At 49.5% G+C, this 10,249-nt stretch overlaps 1 long non-coding RNA gene across 1 annotated transcript; it reads right to left on the minus strand.

Annotated features, from left to right (window-relative positions):
• Positions 1–3,022: 3,022 nt before the first annotated feature.
• LOC133619788 (uncharacterized) lies at positions 3,023–9,665 on the minus strand. Its single transcript, XR_009817459.1, has 3 exons — positions 9,468–9,665; positions 3,581–3,700; positions 3,023–3,385 (listed from the first exon to the last, which is right to left on the minus strand). It is a non-coding gene; the product is annotated as an uncharacterized lncRNA (long non-coding RNA).
• Positions 9,666–10,249: the final 584 nt, after the last annotated feature.

Consider the following 10,249-nt stretch of genomic DNA (forward strand, 5'->3'; position numbering starts at 1 on the left):
TGGATACCATACAGAATTACAGTGCTATTAATGCCAGGAAAACACATGTTTCACTTTTCAAGAAAATTCATTTTCTCTTTTTCCAATATTTGAAACACGTAAACAAAGTAACCCAAATTTCCCTGTTGTGGGATCAATAAAGGATTATCTTATTTTACCTTAAACCACAGAAATAAAATACAAAGTCATTTAAACTTTTATTTTTACTTTTTATTTTTAACAACACTCCTCTCTGAGCTGCCACCTTACCGTGGTAGAGGAGTTTGCGTGTCCCAATGATCCTAGGAGCTATGTTGTCCGGGGGATTTATGCCCCCTGGTAGGGTCTCCCAAGACAAACTGGTCCTAGGTGAGGGATCAGACAAAGAGCAGCTCGAAGACCTCCATGACGAATAAAAATAAAGGACCCAGATTTCCCTCCCTCGCCCGGACGCAGGTCACCGGGGCTCCCCTCTGGAGCCAGGCCCGGAGGTGGGGCACGATGGCGAGCGCCTGGTGGCCGGGCCTGTCCCCATGGGGCCCGGCCGGGCACAGCCCGAAGAGGCAACGTGGGTCCCCCCTCCAATGGGCTCACCACCCATAGCAGGGGCCATAGAGGTCGGGTGCATTGTGAGCTGGGCGGCAGCCGACGGCAGGGCACTTGGCGGTCCGATCCTCGGCTACAGAAGCTAGCTCTTGGGACGTGGAACGTCACCTCGCTGGGGGGGAAGGAGCCTGAGCTAGTGCGCGAGGTTGAGAAGTTCCGGCTAGATATAGTCGGACTCACTTTGACGCACAGCAAGGGCTCTGGAACCAGTTCTCTCGAGAGGGGCTGGACTCTCTTCCACTCTGGCGACGGACTGGGGTGGCAATTCTTGTTGCCCCCCGGCTTAGAGCCTGCACGTTGGAGTTCAACCCGGTGGACGAGAGGGTAGCTTCCCTCCGCCTTCGGGTGGGGGGACGGGTCCTGACTGTGGTTTGCGCTTACGCGCCAAACCACAGCTCAGAGTACCCACCCTTTTTGGATTCGCTCGTGATTCCCTCGTTCTACTGGGGGACTTCAATGCTCATGTTGGCAGCGACAGTGAAACCTGGAGAGGCGTGATTGGGAAGAATTGCCGCCCGGATCTGAACCCGAGTGGTGTTCTGTTATTGGACTTTTGTGCCCGTCACAGATTGTCCATAATGAACACCATGTTCGAACATAAGGGTGTCCATATGTGCACTTGGCACCAGGACACCCGAGGCCGCAGTTCCATGATCGACTTTGTAGTTGTGTCATCGGATTTGCGGCCTCATGTTTTGGACACTCGGGTGAAGAGAGGGCCGGAGCTTTCAACCGATCACCACCTGGTGGTGAGTTGGCTGCGATGGTGGGGGAGGATGCCGGACAGACCTGGCAGGCCCAAACGCATTGTGAGGGTTTGCTGGGAACGTCTGGCAGAGTCTCCTGTCAGAGAGAGTTTCAATTCCCACCTCCGGAAGAACTTTGAACATGTCACGAGGGAGGTGCTGGACATTGAGTCCGAGTGGACCATGTTCCGCGCCTCTATTGTCGAGGCAGCTGATTGGAGCTGTGGCCGCAAGGTTGTTGGTGCCTGTCGTGGCGGTAATCCTAGAACCCGTTGGTGGACACCGGCGGTGAGGGATGCCGTCAAGCTGAAGAAGGAGTCCTATCGGGTTCTTTTGGCTCATAGGACTCCTGAGGCAGCGGACAGGTACCGACAGGCCAAGCGGTGTGCGGCTTCAGCGGTTGCGAAGGCAAAAACTCGGACATGGGAGGAGTTCGGGGAAGCCATGGAAAACGACTTCCGGACGGCTTCGAAGCGATTCTGGACCACCATCCGCCGCCTCAGGAAGGGGAAGCAGTGCACTATCAACACCGTGTATGGTGAGGCTGGTGTTCTGCTGACCTCGACTGCGGATGTTGTGGATCGGTGGAGGGAATACTTCGAAGACCTCCTCAATCCCACCAACACGTCTTCCTATGAGGAAGCAGTGCCTGGGGAATCTGTGGTGGGCTCTTCTATTTCTGGGGCTGAGGTTGCCGAGGTAGTTAAAAAGCTCCTCGGTGGCAAGGCCCCGGGGGTGGATGAGATCCGCCCAGAGTTCCTTAAGGCTCTGGATGCTGTGGGGCTGTCTTGGTTGACAAGACTCTGCAGCATCGCGTGGACATCGGGGGCGGTACCTCTGGATTGGCAGACCGGGGTGGTGGTTCCTCTCTTTAAGAAGGGGAACCGGAGGGTGTGTTCTAACTATCGTGGGATCACACTCCTCAGCCTTCCCGGTAAGGTCTATTCAGGTGTACTGGAGAGGAGGCTACGCCGGATAGTCGAACCTCGGATTCAGGAGGAACAGTGTGGTTTTCGTCCTGGTCGTGGAACTGTGGACCAGCTCTATACTCTCGGCAGGGTCCTTGAGGGTGCATGGGAGTTTGCCCAACCAGTCTACATGTGTTTTGTGGACTTGGAGAAGGCATTCGACCGTGTCCCTCGGGAAGTCCTGTGGGGAGTGCTCAGAGAGTATGGGGTATCGGACTGTCTGATTTTGGCGGTCCGCTCCCTGTATGATCAGTGTCAGAGCTTGGTCCGCATTGCCGGCAGTAAGTCGGACACGTTTCCAGTGAGGGTTGGACTCCGCCAAGGCTGCCCTTTGTCACCGATTCTGTTCATAACTTTTATGGACATAATTTCTAGGCGCAGTCAAGGCGTTGAGGGGATCTGGTTTGGTGGCTACAGGATTAGGTCTCTGCTTTTTGCAGATGATGTGGTCCTGATGGCTTCATCTGGCCAGGATCTCCAGCTCTCGCTGGATCGGTTCGCAGCCGAGTGTGAAGCGACTGGGATGAGAATCAGCAGGATGCCACCCGATCGCCTCCCTCGGGAGGTGTTTAGGGCACGTCCGACCGGTAGGAGGCCACGGGGAAGACCCAGGACACGTTGGGAAGACTATGTCTCCCGGCTGGCCTGGGAACGCCTCGGGATCCCCCGGGAGGAGCTGGACGAAGTGGCTGGGGAGAGGGAAGTCTGGGCTTCCCTGCTTAGGCTGCTGCCCCCACGACCTGACCTCGGATAAGCGGAAGAAGATGGATGGATGGATGGATGGATTTTTAACAACACTGAACATAAAGAACATAAAAAAACAGTTCTACTTAACCAGTCTTGCTGATTATCTCTTAATCTACTATTTTACCTGCAATCTCCTTTTGTTGGCCTTAATGCGGTTGTTCACATAGAACTTCAATGCTTGCCATTCCCGGTTTTGGAGAGCTTCCGGTTCGGCCCTCAAACATTTTAAACAGTCCCTCTTTGCTGGTACAATACCAGAAGGGATGAATCGCTTCATGTGCTACTCGACAGCCTTCACCTCTTTCTGTGTCCAGGGTCGCCTTTTCTGGGCAACTTTACCTGCAAGTGACCATACAAAATATGTGTATGAAAATAAAAGGAACAAAAGAAGATTAAGAAATTAAGTTATACATTTGATTGCTATAATGTCTCTAACCCACAGAGAACAATGCATACATATGCATTTGCATTATTTGTGAGAAAACAAAGACTGATAAAACTTGACTAAAAAAACAGTTTATGTATATAGTTTACCTTTGGAAGAATGTCTCACTGCACGATCTCCTGATGATACCTCCCCTTCTTTTGAAAGTTGTGTCAGTCTCTTGGGGGGTGGGATTGCTTCCTCCTCAGTGGTTGGAAAGGCCCCCTCTTCTGTTGGTTCAATGTAATAAACATTCAGTGTCATGCATACCATAGGCCACATTTAATAAAAGTCGTCATTTTACTCAACGCAAGTCAAAATTTTACAAGAAAAACTGAACAATATTATGCAATAATTGCAATATTATGATAAAAGTCAGAATTTTACTCAATAACAGTCGCAATTATACAGGAACAGCTTACCATTTTTTCAATTTTATTAATAGAGTCAAAATTTTACACGACAAAAGTCGCAATTTTTTTTTTAAAACATTAAAATGTTAGCAATATTACAATAATATCCGGAATTGTACATGGCAAAATTATGAGAAAAGTCATAAATGTCACTATGAAAATGGTTAAATCACCAAAACGATTCCCGAGCGCGGCCACCGTTGCTGCTCACTGCTCCCCTCACCTCCCAGTGGGTGGAACAAGGGGATGGGTCAAATGCAGAGAGTAATTTCACCACACATTGTGTGTGACAATCAGTGTTACTTTAACATTAACTTTATTTTACAAGAACAACAAAAAAAGGGGCAATATTGTGATAAAAGACCAAATTTTATATGACAAATATCACCATTTTGCATGAAAAAGTAATAATTTTACACGAAAAAGTAATATTTTTACAATTAAATATTGCAATACTATAGAAACAGAAAGAATAAGAGAAATTGTTCCCAATTTAATGAGAAAAAAATCGACACATCTGCATAATAGGAAATCAAATAGTGCATGTCCTTCGCTATGTGGTAGGTTCCTGCTGACATTATCTCCTTTTGTCGTGGACTCTTTTTTTCATACGGTGTTGATGTGGAAATGTTTGCCTCGGCATTTTGATGGTGTGGCACCGAACAAAGATGTTGACATGCGGAGTAAGCACTCTTGATTCTCTAGCGGGTGACTTTTCAAATGATGCTTCATATTAGCAGCAATGCTACTTTTTGTAGAAATGTTTTTGCCCCACACTTGACAAATTATGGTTGTCTGTTCGACATATTCCCACTTGAAGCCAAACCACCGCCAGACGATGGACCCCCTGCTGTTTTTCTTGGGAATTAATTCTTCCTTCATTTGTTACCAGATTCGCACCTTCTTTCTCTCGTGTCACCAAGAAACAAAAACACTTACTGTGACACGAAGGAACTATGACATGAGCAGAGTGAACAAAAGTAGACAGAGCTACAACGACAAGTATTATGACAACAAGTATTAGTGACAATGACAATGACAATAATTCAGCACTGACTGGAGGGGAAGGCAGGTTTAAATAGCAGCTGGCTGATTGACACCAGGTGTGGCCAGGTGCCAATCAGCCACAGCTGAGGGGAAGCAGCACTCAGGGAGACAATCAGGAAATTGTCATGACATGGTCCTGAGTGTTTGCTTTTCCGGGATGCAACGGAAAGTTGGCTCGGGCGAGACGGGAATGAAGGTACATGATTTATTTAATATATTAAAAAAAAGTACAAATGAAAAGCACGCACAGTGGCGGAGAACAAACTATGAAAAACAAAAAGACTATAAACATGGAACAAAAACTTACTTTGGCATGGGACATGAAGCAGGATCTTAGAGGATGAAGAGTGTACAGAAGCATAAATGTGGAGTCGTCAGAACGACAAACTGAAAAGAATGAACTTAAATACTATGGACATGATTAGTGAAAGCAGGTGCGTGACTCAAAACGTGAAACAGGTGCGTGACGTGACAGGTGAAAACTAATGGGTTGCTATGGTGATAAACAAGAGTGCACAATGAATCCAAACGTGGAACAGGTGAAACTAATGGGTAATCATGGAAACAAGACGAGGGAGTGAAAAGCCAGAAACTAAACAAAACATGACTAAGACAAAACATGATTACACAGACATGACAGAAATGAAGACAAAATAAAAGCGCTGACAGAAAACTAAGACATACACAGAGGAAAAACTAAAACACAGTCAAACTGTCAGGGACAAGCCTGACAGTAGCCCCCCTTCCTATAACGGATACCAGACGTTCTAGAACCCCCCCCCCACCCCCCCAAAAAATAGTCCAAAGTCACGGGAGGGTGGAGGGAGGACAAGGAGGTGGGCCACCAGGCCAAGTGTCCCCGCAACCAGCGGGGAAGAGTTAGGTGGCGACGGCGAGTTGAACGCTGCCGCAATTGGCGAGGCGGCTCGTCTGCCGGCGTGGGAGAACCCACCAGAGACGATGGTGGCGCCCTCTGCTGGCCCACCGGAGACGATGGTGGTGGCGCCCTCTGCTGGCCCACCGGAGACGATGGTGGTGGCGCCCTCTGCTGGCCCACCGGAGACGATGGTGGTGGCGCCCTCTGCTGGCCCACCGGAGACGATGGTGGTGGCGCCCACTGCTGGCCCACCGGAGACGATGGTGGCGGCACCCTCTGCTGGCCCACCGGAGACGAGGGTGGTGGCGCCGTCCGCTGCTGGCCCACCGGAGACGAGGGTGGTGGCGCCGTCCGCTGCTGGCCCACCGGAGACAAGGGTGGTGGCGCCGTCCGCTGCTGGCCCACCGGAGACAAGGGTGGTGGTGGCGCCGTCCGCTGCTGGCCCACCGGAGACGAGGGTGGTAGTGGCGCCGTTTGCTGCTGGCCCACCGGAGACGAGGGTGGTGGTGGCGCCGTCCGCTGCTGGCCCACCGGAGACGAGGGTGGTGGTGGCGCCGTCCGCTGCTGGCCCACCGGAGACGAGGGTGGTGGTGGCGCCGTCCGCTGCTGGCCCAACGGAGACAAGGGTGGTGGCGCCGTCCGCTGCTGGCCCACCGGAGACGAGGGTGGTGGCGCCGTCCGCCGCTGGCCCACCGGAGACGATGGTGGTGGCGCCGTCCGCTGCTGGCCCACCCGAGAGGAGGATGGTGGCGCCGTCCGCTGCTGGCCCACCGGAGAGGAGGACGGTGGTGCCGTCCGCTGCTGGCCCACCGGAGAGGAGGATGGTGGCGCCGTCCGCTGCTGGCCCACCGGAGAGGAGGATGGTGGCGGATGGTGGCGCCGTCCGCTGCCGGCCAACCGGAGTGCATGGTGGCGTCTGCCGGCCCACCGGAGTGCATGGTGGCGTCTGCCGGCCCACCGGAGTGCATGGTGTCGTCTGCCGGCCCACCGGAGTGCATGGTGGCGTCTGCTGGCCCACCGGAGTGCTTGGTGGTGGTGCCCTTTGCTGGCCCACCGGAGTGCATGATGGCGCCGTAGGTTGCAGACCCACCGGAGATGATGGTGCCGTCTCTTGCAGACCCACTGGGGCGAGAAGTAGCTGTGCCTCCTCAGCTGCACAGCTACTCATAGCCCCCAACCAAAGGGACGGATCCCAGACGTCCCCAGATAGGCCCACAGACGACAGGGGTGGGTGGGAGAGGGCTTGGAATGAGGCCGAACTTTTCTTTAATTTAGCCATTAATTCCAAAGCCTTGTTAAGCCTCTCCGCCATGGACATCTCTGCGAGGTTCGAATTTGGCTGGATTATTATGTCAGAGTTTGTTGGTGACGAACCCCAAGATGCAGAGATGACGGCAGGCATTGAGCGAGAAAACAAGATTTAATTAAACACTATGGCAAAAAAACAAACAAAAGGGTAACAACAAAAGGCGCGCACAAGGCGGAGAACAAACTTGACTATGAACTAAAATACAAAAATGCTAACTGTGGACAAGAAACAAAAACACTTACTGTGACACGAAGGAACTATGACATGAGCAGAGTGAACAAAAGTAGACAGAGCTACAACGACAAGTATTATGACAACAAGTATTAGCGACAATGACAATGACAATAATCCAGCACTGACTGGAGGGGAAGGCAGGTTTAAATAGCAGCTGGCTGATTGACACCAGGTGTGGCCAGGTGCCAATCAGCCACAGCTGAGGGGAAGCAGCACTCAGGGAGACAATCAGGAAATGAAGACAAAATAAAAGCGCTGACAGAAAACTAAGACAAACGCAGAGGAAAAACTAAAACACAGTCAAACTGTCAGGGACAAGCCTGACAGTATGTATGAATGTGCGCTTGCTGTCTGAGAAGGAGACACAAGAAAGAGTGGGAAGAGCCTGTCGTGTAATGACAGCAGCTAAAAGCAACTGCGTGAGAACATATACTCCAATATCACGATATAGTCATTTTCTATATCGCACAAAGACAAACCCGCGATATATCGCGTATATCGATATATCGCCCAGCCCTAGGACCAGCCTTTCTAGGTATATATATAAATATTTGTATTTACAACATTAATAACATATATGCGCATATAAAAAAGGTAAGCTTTAAGTTAATTTTGGGGGGGGGGGGATTTTTTGTTTGTAATTGTTTTTTAATCTTCATTATTTACTTTAAGTTATTTACCATGAATTGATTTATGTGGACCCCGACTTAAACAAGTTGAAAAACGTATTCGGTTATGTTACCATTTAGTGGTCAATTGTACAGAATATGTACTGTAATGTGCAATCTACTAATAAAAGCTTCAATCAATCAATCAAAACAGTATGTCTCTCTCTATATTTTTAATTAATTTTGGCCAAAGGGGGCGCATTTCAATTTCTTACATACACTTGTTATTACATATGTTGACCAGAGGGGGAGCACTTCAAATTTTTACACACACTTGTTATTTCATATGTTGACCAGAGGGGGAGCACTTTTAAAACCGACACACAGTCAATTTGAAAAATCACTCCTTTTTGGGACCACCCTCATTTTTATAGTTTCACCACCAGGGGTGCAAATTATATCTCTATTTTTTGTTATTTGTAATGTGCTTAAGGCTGATGACAAACGAGTCACGGACCACAGATGGCCCCTGTGCCGCACTTTGGGCATTAGGCAACACAGCTGTAGAAGCCAACTGTTAATGGCCACTATAGTCTTAGTATTTGTTCATCCTATGGTCACATATAGGACGCGGATTGTATTACGTCACCACCGGAAGTCGTAAAATCAGCTGGTCACCTGGTGGGTTTTTTCGGGGATGAATAGGGAAGTCCTTCTTTAGCTGCTGTCTTGTTTTATCATATATTGCTGCCTTTACACCTTGTCAACGCTTATGCACATAAAATCAACTAAAAATCCTGACTTTGGAGCAATGTTCACAGACTGTAATATTTGACTCTCTATTAGATGCAATGGTTTTCCGTATTGGCACCATGATTTTGGTCCGAACTTGTTCACCGGTCCTCATATGGAAGGTACTTTTCCTTGTTGATGTCTCAAGAAAGGTAGAGATACAAGAACACACACACACACACACACACACACACACACACACACACACACACACACACACACACACACACACACACACACGCACACAGTCAGCGTTGTAGAGGCGGCCCTGTCTGTCGCTGTAATGAATCCCTCTGTGATCACCCTGCCAGTTGTGGTCATCACTCTCAGGCCAACACACACAACACACACGTACACGCACACGCACTCACACACACGCGGACAAGCACACGCACGCGCACACACACGCACACACACACACACGCGCACACACACACACACACACACGCACACACACACACACACACACACACACACACACACACACACACACACACACACACGCATAGGGGTCCCGCTGACTGTCTGCTCATTCATCATGCGACCCCTTATGGAGTTGCTTGTGGAAGCCTGGGGATGCAATGGAGATGTGCTGGTGTGTGCGTGTGTGTTGGCGGTGGGTGTGAGGAGAAAGCGAGACTGGAGGATGGTTTCTCATGAAAGAGCACCCTCTTCGCCGTGTGCTAAAAACCGTGGAACATTCAGCGACTAGCTCACCTTTTTTTTTTTTTTAAATCAGTCTCCATTTTGGCCGCCCAAGAACGATTTGCTCTCGTCGTCGACAAGCGCCTCGTCTCGTCTCGCCGTGCCTGCCAGCCGGTAGACGCGAGCTTCCCCGCGGGTGTTAAGCGCATATCTAAATAGTTGATGAGCACTAAGCTGTTGCCGCCAGCGCCCTCGTTGAAACGCCCCTTGCCAGGCGTCCGCCGGGACTGCTCGGAACGACCCGGTGTCCTGCTGCTTGGCAACCAGGCAGGAAGTGGTTCTGAGCTCAGCACCTTATTTTTTTTATTTTTTATTTTAATTTTACGTCTCCACTGTTTTAATTGTAAAAAGAGACACCGGTGGTTTATTCGTAAAGTAAAGTTCCAATAAACTGGTGAATGACCATGAAAATATATCACCTGTGTTGTTGTTTTTACCGTGTTATCACTGGGGATGGGCACCGGTCACATTTGTACCCATACGGTACCAATTAGCGATACCTGGAAATCGATACCAGTACTCTGTACTTTGGTTTGTGTAAATACCGCCATATTCTCCAGGCTATATAGCACCGCTATATAAGCCATACCCACTAAATTTTAGAAGAAAAAAAATGTTTTCCCATAAATTAGCCGCACCAGAGTATAAATCACAGATACGTACGTTGTGAAATGAGTTGTTTCCACAGAAATGTTTATTTACATACCATAATTGTCTGCAAAACGGCAATAAAACAAAACAGAAGTCTTCGCCAGGGACCCATTAGCTGCGGAAGATAGCTCTCCAATCAGGGC

This window comes from Nerophis lumbriciformis, linkage group LG20 (genome assembly GCF_033978685.3).
Source record: "Nerophis lumbriciformis linkage group LG20, RoL_Nlum_v2.1, whole genome shotgun sequence".
Lineage (NCBI taxonomy): Eukaryota > Metazoa > Chordata > Actinopteri > Syngnathiformes > Syngnathidae > Nerophis > Nerophis lumbriciformis.